This window comes from Hemitrygon akajei, chromosome 20, assembly GCF_048418815.1.
Source record: "Hemitrygon akajei chromosome 20, sHemAka1.3, whole genome shotgun sequence".
Taxonomy (NCBI): domain Eukaryota; kingdom Metazoa; phylum Chordata; class Chondrichthyes; order Myliobatiformes; family Dasyatidae; genus Hemitrygon; species Hemitrygon akajei.
The window spans coordinates 17,983,105-17,999,134 of record NC_133143.1 but is presented as its reverse complement, the minus strand read 5'-3'; the positions used below and the strand labels follow the sequence as shown (position 1 = coordinate 17,999,134).

Below are 16,030 nucleotides of genomic sequence, written 5' to 3'. Positions count from 1 at the left end.
CCTCTTTAATACACCGCAGTTATTTCAGCAGGGTCTTCAGGTGTTTTGCAAAAGTTGTTTTGTTTAGACCAGCCTTGTAGTTTGGCAGCGAGTTTATACAGGGACGAATTGAAGGTCAAGTGAATAACTGTAACCCAATCCTTTGACTGGCGATTATGTCTCATTGGAACTCGGTTACTTCTGTCCTGCTGAGCGTGTTTGTCCTGAGCTTTCATTATTTGTGCTGCGAATGCTTTGCGTCCACTTCGAACTGGCAACACAGAAGCCCTCACTGTTGGTGGTGGCCCGGCGGAACCAAATAAACTGCTCCGTAGTCTGCAAGGTCTGACCGGTTTTTATGAAAGTCGGCAACAGTGGCCCTAAAGCTCGCAACTGTAACATACTTCGCTGGAAAGTCAAGGGCAGGTGGCCATAAACCGTGTAAACTATCAGTGGCTTCCATGCCGGACAAATATAAACCTCAAGATGTTGTAACACCCGAATAAGTGACAGTAATTCTTTTCCTACAGTGGAGTTAATTCTTAGTTTAGGTGTATATTACAAAGTGTGAACCAATACATGTGTGATTATAATGTGGTACATTACAGAAGTGTATGCAAACTCTAATCTCCAGTTTACTTTTAAACCTAATTCAAACAGTCAATCTTCCATGATGTTTTTATCTTTCATATGCTTTGTTACAAAGAAAAAAAAAGTCAAATTCCTGCAAAATCAGATCCTGTTATTCAAAAATGGTGCTTGCTCACCCCTGGCCTTTTTTCCACTCTGAAACAGAACATTTAACCCTTGCGTGGTCAGCTGGCTTATCAGCTTGGATACGGCTTTCAGAGACCCCCTTCACAGGTATCATCAATGTTGTCCAGACTAAACCCATTTGCTGAACTTCCAAACAACTCATTAATTTCAAACAAGTCATTAATTTTATCTTCAGGATCTTTAATTTGATTAGTTTCCTTAATGACACTAACAGATAGTCGAGATGAAGAATAAAGGACAGATGGGAACTACATGGTTCCGGAATATTAAGTGTGTAGTAGAGAAAGGTGAGGCGGAACAAGTGATAAGGAGGACACATGTACAGAGGGATGGTCTGACGGAACATGGAGTTAAATGTGTTGAAAGAATAAGTAAATTTAGAAAGGACAACAAAATTCAAGGGGCGTATAGCCCAAAGGGAGTTCGGGGAGCTGGGTTAAGCACAATAGGCAGCGATTTAAACAGAGAGAGGAGAAATGGGTTAAAAATTCTATATCAGAATTAAGTGTCAGGAATAAGGCGGATGAGCTTGAAGCTCAGGTGCGAATGGGTAACTATGATGTTGTTGGGATAACGGAGACATGGCTGCAGGGAGATCAGACCTGGGAAATGAATGTACAAGGGTATACGTGCTGTCGTAGGGACAGAAATGTGGGCAGAGGGGGTGGGGTGGCCCTGGTGGTGAGGAATGAGATTCAGTCCTTTGCAAGGGGGGGACATAGGGTCAGGAGAAGTAGAGTCTGTGTGGATAGCACTGAGGAACAGTAAGGGCAAAAAGACCCAAATGGGTGTTGTCTACAGGCCACCAAACAGTAGCATGGATATTGGGTGCAAGTTGAATAGGGAGTTAACATTGGCATGTGGCAAAGGTAATGTCGCAGTAGTTATGGGGGATTTCAACATGCAGGTGAATTGGGAGAATCAGGTTGGTGCTGGACCCCAGGATAGGGAGTTTGTAGAGTGCCTACGGGATGCATTCGTGGAACAGCTTGTATGAGAGCTGACCAGGGACAAGGCTATTCTGGATTTAGTCTTGTGCAGTGAACAGGATTTGATAAGCGATCTTGCAGTAAAGGAGCCATTAGGAAGTAGTGACCATAATATGATAAGTTTTTATCTGCAATTTGAGAAGGATAAGGGCAGATCGGAGGTGTCAGTGTTGCAGTTGAACAGGGGAAACTATGGAGCCATGAGGGAGGAGCTGGCCAAAGTTAACTGGACGGATATCCTAGCAGAAAAGACAGTGGAACAGCAATGGCAGGTATTGTTGGGAATAATGCACAAGGTGCAAAATCAGTTCATCCCCCGGAGAAGGAAGGATTCAAAGGGGGGAAAGGGGCCACAGTGGTTGACAAAGGAAGTCAGAGATTGCATAGCATTTAAAAAAAGGAAATATGACAGAGCTAAGGTGAGTGGGAGGACAGATGATTGGGAAATTTTTAAGGAACAACAGAACTTAACTTAAAAGGCAATACAGGGAGAAAAAATGAGGTACGAACGCAAGCTAACCAGGAATATAAAGGAGGATAGCAAAAGCTTTTTCAGGTATGTGAAGAGAAAGAAGATAGTTAAGAACAATGTTGGGCCCTTGAAGAATGACTTGGGTGAAATTGTTATGGGAAACAGAGAAATGGCAGAAGAATTTAATGAGTACTTTAGATCTGTCTTCACTAGGGAAGACACAAGCAATCTCCCAGATGTATGGATGGGCCAAGGACATAGGGTAACAGAGGAAATGAAACAGATTGACATTAGGAAGGAAACGGTGATGAGTAGACTGATGGGACTGAAGGCTGACAAATCCCCAGGTCCAGATGGTCTGCATCCTAGGGTACTAAAGGAGGTTGCCCCAGAAATTGAGGATGCATTGGTAGTCATTTTCCAATGTTCTTTAGATTCAGGATCAGTTCCTGAGGATTGGAGAATGGCTAATGTTATCCCACTTTTTAAGAAAGGAGGGAGGGAGAAAACAGAGAACTATCGTCCTGTCAGCCTAACATCAGTAGTGGGGAAGATGCTAGAGTCCATTATTAAGGATGAAATAGTGGCATATCTAGATAGCAGTGATAGGATTGGGCCAAGCCAGCATGAATTTACCAAGGGCAAATCATGCTTGACTAAACTATTGGAGTTTTTTGAGGATGTAACCAGGAAGTTAGACAAGGGAGATCCAGTGGACGTAGAGTACCTTGATTTTCAGAAGGCATTTGATAAGGTCCCACATAGGAGATTGGTGGGTAAAATCAGAGCTCATGGCATTGGGGGGAAGATATTGACATGGATAGAAAACTGGTTGGCAGATGGAAAGCAAAGGATAACGGTGAATGGGTGTTTCTCGGAATGGCAGGTGGTGACTAGTGGGGTGCCACAGGGCTCGGTATTGGGACCACAGCTGTTTACGATTTACATCAATGATTTAGATGAAGGCATTGAGAATAACATCAGCAAGTTTGCTGATGATACTAAGCTGGGTGGCAGTGTGACATGTAATGAGGATGTTAGGAGAATTCAGGGTGACTTGGATAGGCTGAGTGAGTGGGCAGATACTTGGCAGATGACGTTTAATGTGAATAAGTGTGAGGTTATCCACTTTGGGAGTAAGAACAGGAAGGCAGATTATTATCTGAATGGTGTAGAGTTAGGTAAGGGAGAAATACAAAGAGATCTAGGAGTCCATGTTCATTAGTCACTGAAGGTGAATGAGCAAGTGCAGCAGGCAGTGAAGAAGGCTAAAGGAATGTTGGCCTTTATTACAAAGGGAATTGAGTACAAGAGCAAGGAAATCCTTTTGCATTTGTACAGGGCCCTGGTGAGACCACACCTGGAGTATTGTGTACAGTTTTGGTCTCCAGAGTTAAGGAAGGACATCCTGGCTATAGAGGAAGTGCAGCGTAGATTCACGAGGTTAATTCCTGGGATATCCGGACTGTCTTACGCAGAGAGGTTAGAGAGACTGGGATTGTACACACTGGAATTAAGGAGATTGAAAGGGGATCTGATTACAATTTATAAGATTATTAAGGGATTGGACAAGAAATATGTTCCAGATGCTGGGAGAGTCCAGTACCAGAGGGCATGGTTTGAGAATAAGGGGTAGGTCATTTAGGACAGAGTTAAGGAAAAACTTCTTCTCCCAGAGAGTTGTGGGTGTCTGGAATGCACTGCCTTGGAAGGCAGTGGAGGCCAATTCTCTGGATGCTTTCAAGAAGGAATCTTATGGATAGGGGAATCAAGGGATATGGGGACAAGGCAGGAACCAGGTATTGATAGTAGATGATCAGCCATGATCTCAGAATGGCGGTGCAGGCTCGAAGGGCCGAATGGTCTACTTCTGCACCTATTGTCTCTCTGGGTCAAAACAACACTTCAAGTTTTTCCTCTCAAAATCACATACTTGAACAACATCAGCATGTCGTTTATCTTTATCTTTCAAAATAAACTGTAATTGACTAGCAGGCACCTTGTTAACAAACCATTGTTTTGTTAACAGTCCTGGAACTAAACCCGACTTTAAATTTACTTTATTCAAAAGTCCAGTAACACCTTTTCCCTCAATATCTTCAATAATATCCATCTCACCAGCTTTCATCTCATCACTAACTTTTAACACAAGTGACTGAGAATCCTCACTTTCTACTGGTGCCAAGGTTAACCCTTTCTTCACTGAACCAAGTCCATCTGACCCAAAAGGACTGCATTCCTTTTCAACTAAGTCAGACCCCTTAGACTTTTCCTGAGCTTCAACACTAGGTTCAGTACCCTGTGCATCCAGAGGTTCTTCCTCAACCTGCACACAGGCCAACAGGACATCTGCCTCTCCTAGGCTTTCAATACCAGTCCCCCTTTCAAATTCCAAGTTTCCCTGATCCTCCCAGGTACTCTTTGGGCAACTCCCCTCCAGAGTAAACTCAACCTTGCAGGTTAAGACAACCTCATCTGCTAACCCAGCAGACTCCCTCAAGGTAGTGGCATCCTTTTCATCTAGGTCTGCCCTCACATCATTGGGAACACACTTAAATTCTTCAACTGCAAACGGCTCTGTCAAGCTAGATAGATCATCTGTGTCCAACCCTGGACCTTCTAGCTGCCACATCTGTTTCTCATCTTGGCTCTGTGCCTCCATAAATTCCTTCTTCACTCCAAAATGTCCACCTCGGGGTAGCTTATGGGCAAGGCTCAAAATCTTGTTCCTTGACAACTCTAAATTTGCCTCGTCTCTTTTACTTTCCTTAGCTCCACTATTCTCCATTTTACCACCCTCTAAACCCTCTTGGTACAGGGCTGGTAAAAACATCTCAGCTAAATCAACACTGGACTCATTTAAACTGGCGCCTGTCTCTGCCGCTTTTCTGGCCATGCTTCGAGTTAATGCGCAGGCGGGATTAACTTCAGAAACTATGGGCGGGTCCTCAGTCTTGGCAGGCTTGCTAGTCAGCTTCACTGCTGGGGACACATCCCCACCTGCTAGGTCGTTCCCAAGCAAGACATCTACCTCGGGTATCGGGAGTGCAGACCGTACCCCTATTGTGACTGGACGCAATATGACTGGCTTTCCAGCAATTAAAGCATACAAAACTAGGAGACCTCCTGCCAGATTGTTTCCCGTCTTCCTTACCTTTCTCACTAGTCCCCGGCTTACTCTCTGGCTTAGCCGGCGGACTTTCTCTGCCCTCTCTACTACCCTTCTCGGGGTAAACTTTGCTTTGTATGTTAACACGTACTCATCCGCTAACTTAGCAATCGCGGCTAAGGTTTCTGCCTCTTTCTCATCTAGATAGGTCCGCATACCTTCAGGGGCACAATCTTTAAACTGCTCAATCAGCATTAGCTGTAACAGTTTGTTATTATCCCCAGAGACCCCTTTCGAGGTGCACCAACGCTCACAATACATTTGCATCTCCCGGGCAAACTCTAAATACGTGCGGTCCCACTGCTTCCTCACACTCCGGAACCTTTGCCGGTATGCCTCTGGGACTAACTCATAGATCCTGAGTATAGCCTCTTTTACCACATCATACTTCTTTGCATCTTCTGCTGACAACGCTGAGTAAGCTTGCCGAGCCTTCCCCTTAAGCACACTCTGGAGTAAAACAGCCCATTTATCCCTCGGCCAGTCCTGACTTACAGCGACCTTTTCGAAATGTAGAAAGTACCGATCAACATCGGTCTCCTCAAATGGGGGAACCAACTGAACCTCCTGGGTCACCTTGAACCCTCCACCTAAGTCCGGCATTCGACCCCCCCTCTCGCATTATCTTTAACTTCTTCTGCTCAAACTCCCTTTCTCGCGCCTTCTCTCTCTCTTTTCTCCCTTTCTCACTCCCTCTCTCTCTTTTTTTATTAGTTTCTTTATACATTTTCTACATCGCTACAGATAAAAAAACCCAGATCGAAATGAAGAACATTAATACAGTGCAAAAATAAACATACAATAATAATATAATACAAAAGAAGATAATTGAGAAAGCACCCAAATTGAAGATATGTAAAATTAGTATCCTCCCCAAGCCCCGCAACAAAAAAGAACTCCAGACCAACCACAACACAATCTAGAGAGTATACATCAGGACATTTAAACCCCCAAAGCTGTAAATACACTTAGCAACAGAAGATATTAATGCCTACTACCAACAAAAAAGGAGCTGAAAGCAAGGGACCGAAAAAAAAACCTTAGTTAAGAGGAAGGTTATGAAAATACTCAATAAAAAGGTCCCCAGACCTTATGGAACTTTGTATCCGAATTAAGAACTGAATAATGAATTTTTTCAAGGTCTAAGCAGGACATAATATCATTAAGCCATTGAGCATGCGTGGGCGGGGCAACATCCCTCCATCTAAGGAGGATTAAACGTCTAGCCAGGAGAGAAGCAAAAGATAATATTCGACACTTAGTCGAACTCAGACGTAAATCTGTCTCACCCAAAAAACCGAACAAAGCAATTAAAGGGTTAGGTTCTAGGTGGTGATTCAGAATACAAGATAACGTTATGAAGACGTCTTTCCAAAGTTTCTCCAAGCTAGGACAAAACCAGTACATATGAATGAGAGAGGCCTCGCCCCTTTTGCATTTATCACAGAGAGGACTAATGTTAGGGTAAAATCGAGATAGTTTAGATTTAGACATATGGGCTCTATGAACAATCTTAAACTGTAAAAGGCAATGGCGAGCACAAAGAGAGGTTGAATTAACCAATTTGAGAATCGAATCCCAAGTCTCATCAGATAAGGAGATATTTAAATCATGCTCCCAAGCCAATCTAATTTTATCCACGGGCACGCCGTAAGGATGTTAATTTATCACGAATAAATGATATTAAACCTTTACGTAGTGGATTAATAGAAAGAAAGAAATCCATAACATTTTTCTCAGGCATTTCAGGGAAGTTAGGAATTAAAGGATTAATAAAGTGTCTAATTTGGAGATATCTAAAAAAATGAGCATTGGGCAGATTGAACTTGGCAGAGAGCTGTTGAAAAGATGCGAAGCGATTATTAATAAAAAGATCTTCAAAATGTCTAATACCCTTCCTATACCAATCATGGAATGCTGAATCATACGTAGTAGGTAAAAAAAAGGTGATTATGTAAGATAGGGCTAGAAAAGGAAAAACCATGGAAACCATAAAACTTCCTAAACTGAGCCCATATACGCAAAGTGTGTCTAACAAGAGGATTAACAATTAATCTGGACAAACTACTAGGGAGTACAGAGCCAAGAAGTGCAGAGATAGATAAATCTTTAGTGGAACTCAACTCCATTGCTACCCAATTAGGGCACTCGGGTTGGCCATGGAAAAAAAACCAAAAGGTAGCACAATGTATATTGGCTGCCCAATAATATAAACAAAAGTTAGGTAAAGCCATGCCACCCTCTTTTTTAGATTTTTGGAGATAAACTTTATTAATTCTAGAGCACTTATTCTTCCACAGATATGACAAAATAATAGAGTCTAAGGAATCAAAAAAAGATTTAGGAATAAAAATTGGGATTGATTGAAATAAATATAAAAGCTTAGGGAGAACATACATTTTAACAACATTGATACGACCTACCAAAGACATAGATAGAGGTGACCATTGTAACAGACGTTTTATAGTATATGAAAGATTGGCAAAATTTTCACGAAAGAGATCTTTAAACTTCCTTGTGACTGTAATCCCAAGATAAGTAAATTGATTATGAACTACTTTAAAAGGGAGATCACGAAATGTTAATTCTTGTGCTTCTTTATTAATTGGGAAAAGTTCACTCTTATGTAAATTAAGTTTATAGCCAGAGAACTGGCTAAACTGATCAAGAAGTGAAAACATTGGAGGTAAGGATGTAGACGGATTTGAAAGAAAAAGTAAGAAGTCATCAGCATAAAGAGAAACTCTATGCTCAACACCCCCTCTCCAAATCCCGGTCAATTCAGGACAATTTCGAAATGCTATCACCAGAGGTTCTATAGCCAAATCAAAGAGAAAGGGATTTAAAGGGCATCCCTGGCGGGTGCCACGTTTGAGGTTAAATAACTGGGATTTCTGAAAATTTGTCAAAACAGAGGCAGTAGGACATAAATACAGCAATTTGATCCAAGAGATAAAACTTTGACCGAAGTCAAATTTTTCTAAAACTGCAAAAAGGTAGTTCCATTCTATACGATCAAATGCTTTCTCCGCATCGAGGGAAATAACACATTCAGGAATCCCAGTAGGAGGTGAATATAAAATGTTAAATAAACACCGAATGTTAAAAAAAGGAAGACGGTTTTTAATAAAACCAGTTTGATCATCAGAAATAATAGAGGGAATAACAATTTCTAATCTATAAGCCAAAACGTTGGCCAAGATTTTAACATCAACATTGAGCAAAGAAACCAGCCTACACGAGGAACACTCTGTTGGGTCTTTACCCCTTTAAAAAAAATTTTTTTATTAGTTTTTCAAAACATTTTACAAAATTAAAAACCCCAAATCCCAATGAGGAGCATTAATACAGTGCAAGATTAAGCATACAATAACAATATGCTACAAAGGAAGAGAATTTAACAAAAAAGCACCTAAATTAAAGACAAGTGAGCTTAGTGTCCTCCCCAAGCCCCACAACACAAAAAAACAACAACTCCAGACCAACCACCACACAGCATAAAGAGTATAAGTCCAGACAGTCAAACTCCCAGACTGTGAATACACTTAGCAACAGAGGATAATAATGCCTACTACCAGAAAAAAAAAGGGAGCTGAAAGCAAGGGACCGAAAAGAAGAAAAAAAATAGAAAAAAAAACCCTAGTCAAGAGGAAGGTTATGAAAGTACTCGATAAAAGGTCCCCAGACCTTATGGAACTTTAGATCCGAATTAAGAACTGAATAATGAATTTTTTCGAGGTCCAAGCAGGCCATAATGTCGTTAAGCCATTGCGCATGAGTGGGCGGGGCAACATCTCTCCATCTAAGGAGGATCAAGCGTCTCGCCAGGAGAGAGGCAAAGGATAGTATTTGGCATTTGGTCGGACCCAGACATAAATCTGTCTCGCCCCAGAAACCGAACAGAGCAATTAAGGGATTAGGTTCTAGGTGCTGATTCAGAATACCCGATAATGTAGTGAAGACATCTTTCCAGAATTTCTCCAAGCTAGGACAGAACCAGTACATATGGATGAGAGAGGCCACGCCCCTCTTGCATTTATCACAGAGCGGACTAATGCCAGGGTAGAATCGAGATAGTTTAGATTTAGACATATGGGCTCTATGAACAATCTTAAACTGTAAGAGGCAATGGCGAGCACAAAGAGAGGTTGAGTTAACCGATTTGAGAACTGAGTCCCAGCTCTCCTCGGATAAAGAGATATTTAGATCCTGTTCCCAGGCCATTTTAATTTTATCCACAGGGGCCCGTCGTAAGGCTGCTAGTTTATCTCGGATAATTGAAATTAAACCTTTACCTAGTGGATTAATGGAAAGAAATAGGTCCATAGCATTTTTCACAGGCATTTCAGGAAAGTTAGGAATTAAAGGAGCAATAAAGTGTCGGATTTGGAGATATCTGAAAAAGTGAGCGTTAGGCAGGTTGAACTTAACGGAGAACTGCTGAAAAGAAGCGAAGCGATTATCAATGAAGAGATCTTCAAAATGTCTAATGCCCTTCCTGTACCAAACATGGAATGCTGAATCGTACGTAGTAGGTAAAAAAAAGGTGATTATGTGCGACAGGGCTAGAAACGGAAAACCCCTGGAAACCATAGCATTTCCTGAACTGAGCCCATATACGCAAAGTGTGTCTAACCAGAGGATTAGCTATTGATCTGGGCAGACTGCTAGGGAGTGCAGAGCCAAGAAGTGCAGATATAGATAATTCTTTAGTGGAGCTCAACTCCATTGCCACCCAGATAGGGCACTCGGGTTGACCGTGGAAGAAAGACCAGAAGGCAGCACAACGTATATTAGCTGCCCAGTAATATAAGCGAAAGTTAGGTAAAGCCATGCCACCCTCTTTTTTAGATTTTTGGAGGTGGATTTTATTAATTCTGGAGCGCTTATTCTGCCACAGATATGACAAAATAATAGAGTCTAAGGAATCAAAAAAAGATTTAGGAATAAAAATTGGGATAGATTGAAATAAGTATGAAAATTTGGGGAGAACATACATTTTAACAACATTAATACGACCTACCAAGGTCATAGATAGAGGTGACCATTGTACCAGACTCTGTTTTATAGCATATGAAAGATTGATAAAGTTTTCACGAAAGAGATCTTTAAACTTCCTTGTGACTGTAATTCCAAGATAAGTAAATTGATTATGGACTACTTTAAAAGGGAGATCACGAAATATTAGTTCTTGTGCTTCTTTATTAATTGGGAAAAGTTCACTCTTATGTAAGTTGAGTTTATAGCCAGAGATCTGGCTAAACTGGTCAAGAAGTGAAAACATTAGAGGTAAGGATGTAGACGGATTTGAGAGAAAGAGTAATAAGTCATCAGCATAGAGAGAGAGACTTTATGCTCAACTTTATGCTCTCCAAATCCCGGTCAATTCAGGACAATTTTGAAATGCTATCGCCAGAGGTTCTATAGCCAAATCAAAGAGAAAGGGACTTAAGGGGCATCCCTGACGGGTGCCACATTTGAGATTAAATACTTGGGATTTCTGAAAATTAGTTAGAACAGAAGCAGTAGGACACAGGTACAGCAATTGGATCCAAGAGATGAAACTTTGGCCGAGGTCAAATTTTTCTAAGACTGCAAAAAGGTAGTTCCACTCTATACGATCAAATGCTTTCTCTGCATCAAGGGAGATAACACATTCAGGAGTCCCAGTTGGAACTGAGTATAAAATATTAAAATAGACGCCGAATGTTGAAAAAAGGGAGACGGTTTTTAATAAAGCCTGTTTGGTCATCAGAGATAATGGAGGGAATAACGGTTTCTAATCTATGAGTCAACACTTTAGCTAAGATCTTTACATCAACATTGAGCAGAGAGATCGGCCTGTATGAGGAACACTCTGTTGGGTCTTTGCCCTTTTTTAAAAGGAGAATAATAGATGCCTCATTGAAAGAGGGTGGCAATTTGCCGTAATTAAACGAGTCAGATAATACTGAAAGTAACTGAGGAGAAAGAAGTGAAGAGAATGATTTATAAAATTCCACAGGGAACCCATCAGGTCCAGGAGATTTCCCTGAGGACAGTGCAGAAATTGCAAAAGATATTTCTTCTGGTGATATAGGCGCATTGAGTTTGGCTTTGAAATCAGATGAAAGTGAGGGGATATTCAGATTCTGTAAAAATTGATCCACAGAGATATTGTCATTCAGGGATTCAGAGGAATAAAGCCGAGAATAAACATTTTTAAATGCGTCATTAATTTCTAAATGATCCGATGTAAAGTCTCCGTTCTCCTTCCGGATCTTTGTAATATGTTGTTTGGCTTTGGAACGCCTCAGCTGATTGGCTAGGAATTTACCAGACTTATCCCCATGAATGTAAAAGCGGCTCTTGCTTTCGAGAAGTTGGCATTCAACAGGTTGAGTGGACAGAAGGTTAAATTTTGTTTGGAGGTCAACGCGCTTCTTGTATAATTCAGGGTTCTTAGTTTGGGCATATATTTGATCCAAATCTTTAATCTGGTTAATGAGGTCTGCTTGATCTGCACGGGATCTTCTATTGAGATTTGCTGTGTAAGAGATTATTTGACCCCTCAGATATGCTTTCATGGCATCCCAGACAATCTGGGATGGCACTTCAGGTGATGTATTAGTGTTAAAATAAAAGGTTATCTGGTCCTTAATAAATTTTATGAAATCATCATCCGATAATAAAGTTGAATCGAACCGCCAGTGTTTGTTCCTCTGAGGGAGACCAGGAAAGTTCAGAGAGAGGGTAATTGGGGCATGGTCAGAAATCAGTATACTCTGATAGTCACAAGAGTGGGCAAATGGGATAAGTTGGTTATCGAGTAAGAAATAGTCAATTCTAGTGAAGGTATGGTGAACATGTGAGAAAAAAGAATAATCTCTCTCCATAGGATGGAGGAAACGCCATATATCAGAGATACCAAAATTAGAGAGAAACGATTGAATAGCTAAGGCAGATTTAGTAGGTGATCTGGTAACAGAGGACGATCGGTCCAGTTTAGGATCCAACCAACAGTTGAAGTCACCACCCAGTATAAGAGAGTATGAGTTTAAGTCTGGTAGTGAGGAAAAAAACCGTTCAAAAAAGTTAACATAATCAAAGTTGGGGGCATACAGGTTTGCTAGTGCAACTTTAGTGTTATATAGTTTACCAGAAACAATAATAAAACAGCCATTTGTATCAGATATTTTATTATGGAGTTCAAAAGGAATATTTGAGTTAATAAGAATGGAAACTCCCCTAGCTTTAGCGGCAAAGGATGAATGAAAATGCTGACCCGCCCACTTTGACAGAAGCCGGGAGTTATCAAAACAACGAATATGAGTTTCTTGGAGGAAAGCAATGTCAGCTTTGAGTTGTTTAATATGTGAGAATACCTTCCTCCTTTTAACAGGGTGGTTCAATCCCTTTACATTCCAGCTCACGAATTTAAGTGCACTAGCCATTATCAGTTACTAATGCATAAAAGGCAGCAGGCATATAAAAAGTCAAGCAGTACAATAGCAGTCTGGGAGCAGAGATGTAAACATAGATTCGTAAGGTCAAAATATAAACATGTCCTAAGCAATAAAGAGATGTTGGAACTGAAAAATCCACCCCACTCGCACAACCCAAAACTAGACAGCTACCAAAACAAGTAGCTAGCTCTACCAAAAAAATTAACCCAAGTACAACTTCCAGATCTGTGTCATTAACAACAGTTCCGTATAAATACTATAACAAATAATAACTAGTTTATGCACTAGAAAACATAACTACAGATTAGAACACCTTCTGTAGACATATAAAACTTAATACAGAGAAAATCGGAAGAAAACCAAAACTAACCTACCCGCGAAAAATTATAGAAGAATAAAGTAAGAGAAAGGGGAAAAAAAAGGTAAGAAGGAAAAAGAAAAAAGAAGAGGAAGGGGAAAATTATAAATTCAAGATGAGTATTTATCAACCATTTACAGAGAAGGGAGAAAAAAATTCAGAAATTAGAAAAAAGGGGTGAAGAAAAGAAAAAGATAAAATAAATAAATATTTAAAACAAAGGAAAAATAAATCAGCAGTTGAACTGTGAACCGACAAACAGGGAGGCCTTCACTAAAGACTTCAAACCTCCAAAACAAGTTAGAGTTAGTTGTAGAACTCTGTAGGTAAAGTTATACAAGAATAAAAATAGATTACACACACACCAAATCCCGGGAGAGATTGTCAACAGCCCTTAAAGTTTCAATGAATAATGTCTGAGTGATTCAAGTGAATTCCGTGTCCAGAGAAAGTAATTTTACTACGAGGAGTACTTATCCACCATTTTAGGAGGTCCGATCAGATTCCGAAGATGACTGGATAGCCGGAAGACTTGCCACAAACGCTTCAGCTTCCTTCGCTGACTTGAACCACTTGTATTTCCCGGTATTAAGCTTGATTCGTAGATCGGCAGGGTTACGAAGGGAAGGTTTGAAACCACGATCAAAAAGCACTTTCATTGCGCCTTTAAACTCAGCGCGCATCTTTAAGGTCTGGGGTGCAAAATCTTCCACAAAGCGAATGGTTGTATCCTTGAAAGGAAGCGACCCCCTACGACGCACCTCCACAATCAGACTGTGTTTTACCTGGTATTGATGGAAACACAAGATTACTGGTCGCGGGCGGGAGCCCAGAATTCCGGGGGGAACGTAAACTCTGTGTGCTCGTTCGAGCTCGGGCTGCTTCGGAAGTAAATCTTTCCCGAATAACTCACAGAGAAACTCGGCGAAAAACTTCACGGTTGACCCCTTTTCAGTCGTCTCTGGTAATCCCAGAATTCTGATATTGCAGCGTCTGCTGCGATTTTCGAGATCCACCATTTTGGAAAGAAGTTTGTTAGATTTTTCCTTTAAGCTGGAACGGAGAGTCTCCAAGTATCGAACACGACTTTCTAAATCTTCAGAAGTCGAATCGATGCGAGATAAGTGTTCAGCATGTTTGTCCACTTTATCATTGATCCGATCCAGTTTGTCTTCTAACTGTTTGAAAGCGGTTTTAAATTCCTTTAAGATTTCGTCTCGGAGCTTTCCAAGCGCAACCATCGTCTCGTCTGACGGGGTCATAGCTTCTTTTCTCCCAGATTTAGAACTCTTGCTAGACATTGTAAGTTAGATATATTCACAGGCAAGTAAGAAATACCGAATTAATTCCTAACTAAGGTTTAAAAAATGGAGACATTTAGTGCAAAGATAGCGACAGTAATGGAACAAAAGTTCGGAGCAGCTAAACAATCGCCATCTTACCGGAAGTCCCCCCCTTTTTTAATAAAAGAATAATAGATGCCTCATTAAAAGAGGGTGGCAATTTAACATAATTAAACGAGTCAGATAATACTAAGAATAACTGAGGGGAAAGAAGTGAAGAGAATGATTTATAAAATTCTACGGGGAACCCATCAGGTTCAGGAGATTTCCCTGAAGACAATGCAGAAATTGCAAAAGATATTTCTTCTGATGAAATAGGCGCATTAAGTTTGGCTTTGAAATCAGATGAAAGCGAAGGAATATTCAGATTATTTAAAAAGTGATCAACAGAGATATTGTCATTCAAAGATTCAGAGGAATAAAGTCGAGAATAGAAATTTTTAAATGCGTCATTGATTTCTAAGTGATCCGATGTAAAGTCTCCATTCTCCTTCCGGATCTTTGTACTATGTTGTTTGGCTTTGGAACGTCCAGCTGATTGGCTAGAAATTTACCAGATTTGTCACCATGAATATAGAAGCGACTCTTACTTTCAAGAAGTTGGCGTTCGACAGGTTGGGTAGACAGAAGATTAAATTTAGTTTGAAGTTCTACACACTTCTTGTATAATTCAGGATTTTTAGTTTGAGCATACAGTTGATCCAATTCTTTAATCTGATTAATGAGGTCTAATCGATCTGCACAGGACTTTCTATTAAGATTTGCTGTATAGGAGATTATTTGACCCCTCAAATATGCTTTCATGGCATCCCAGACAATCTGGGATGACATTTCAGATGATGTATTGGTGTTAAAATAAAAGGTTATCTGATCCTTAATAAATTTTAGAAAATCATCATCCGATAATAAAGTCGAGTCAAAACGCCAGTGTTTATTCCTCTGAGGGAGACCAGGAAAGTTCAGAGAGAGGGTAATTGGGGCATGGTCAGAAATCAGTATACTCTGATAGTCACAAGAATAGACAAATGGAATAAGTTGATTATCGAGTAAAAAGTAGTCAATTCTAGTAAAGGTATGGTGAACATGTGAAAAAAAAGAATAGTCTCTCTCAGTGGGATGAAGGAAACGCCATATATCAGAGATACCATAATTAGAGAGAAAAGAGTGAATAGCTGAGGCAGATTTAGTAAGTAGTCTAGTAACAGAGGACGATCGATCCAAATTAGGATCTAACCAACAATTGAAATCGCCACCCAGTATAAGAGAGTATGAGTTTAAATCTGGTAGCAAGGAGAAAAAACGTTCAAAAAAATTAACATCATCAAAATTGGGAGCATACAGGTTTGCTAGTACAACTTTAGTATTGTATAATTTACCAGAAACAATAATAAAACGGCCATTTGTATCAGATATCTTATTATGGAGTTCAAAAGGAATATTTGAATTAATAAGAATGGAGACCCCCCCTAGCTTTGGCAGCAAAGGATGAATGAAAATG

The 16,030-nt window shown here is 40.4% G+C and overlaps 2 protein-coding genes across 2 annotated transcripts in view; one reads left to right on the top strand and one right to left on the bottom strand.

The window, feature by feature from the left end:
• atxn1a (ataxin 1a) overlaps window positions 1–16,030 on the bottom strand; it is a 478,304-nt gene that overhangs the window by 66,981 nt on the left and 395,293 nt on the right. The gene's annotated exons all lie outside the window — the stretch shown is intronic.
• The window catches only part of gmpr (guanosine monophosphate reductase), a 94,575-nt gene that overhangs the window by 297 nt on the left and 78,248 nt on the right, over window positions 1–16,030 (top strand). The window lies entirely within an intron of this gene.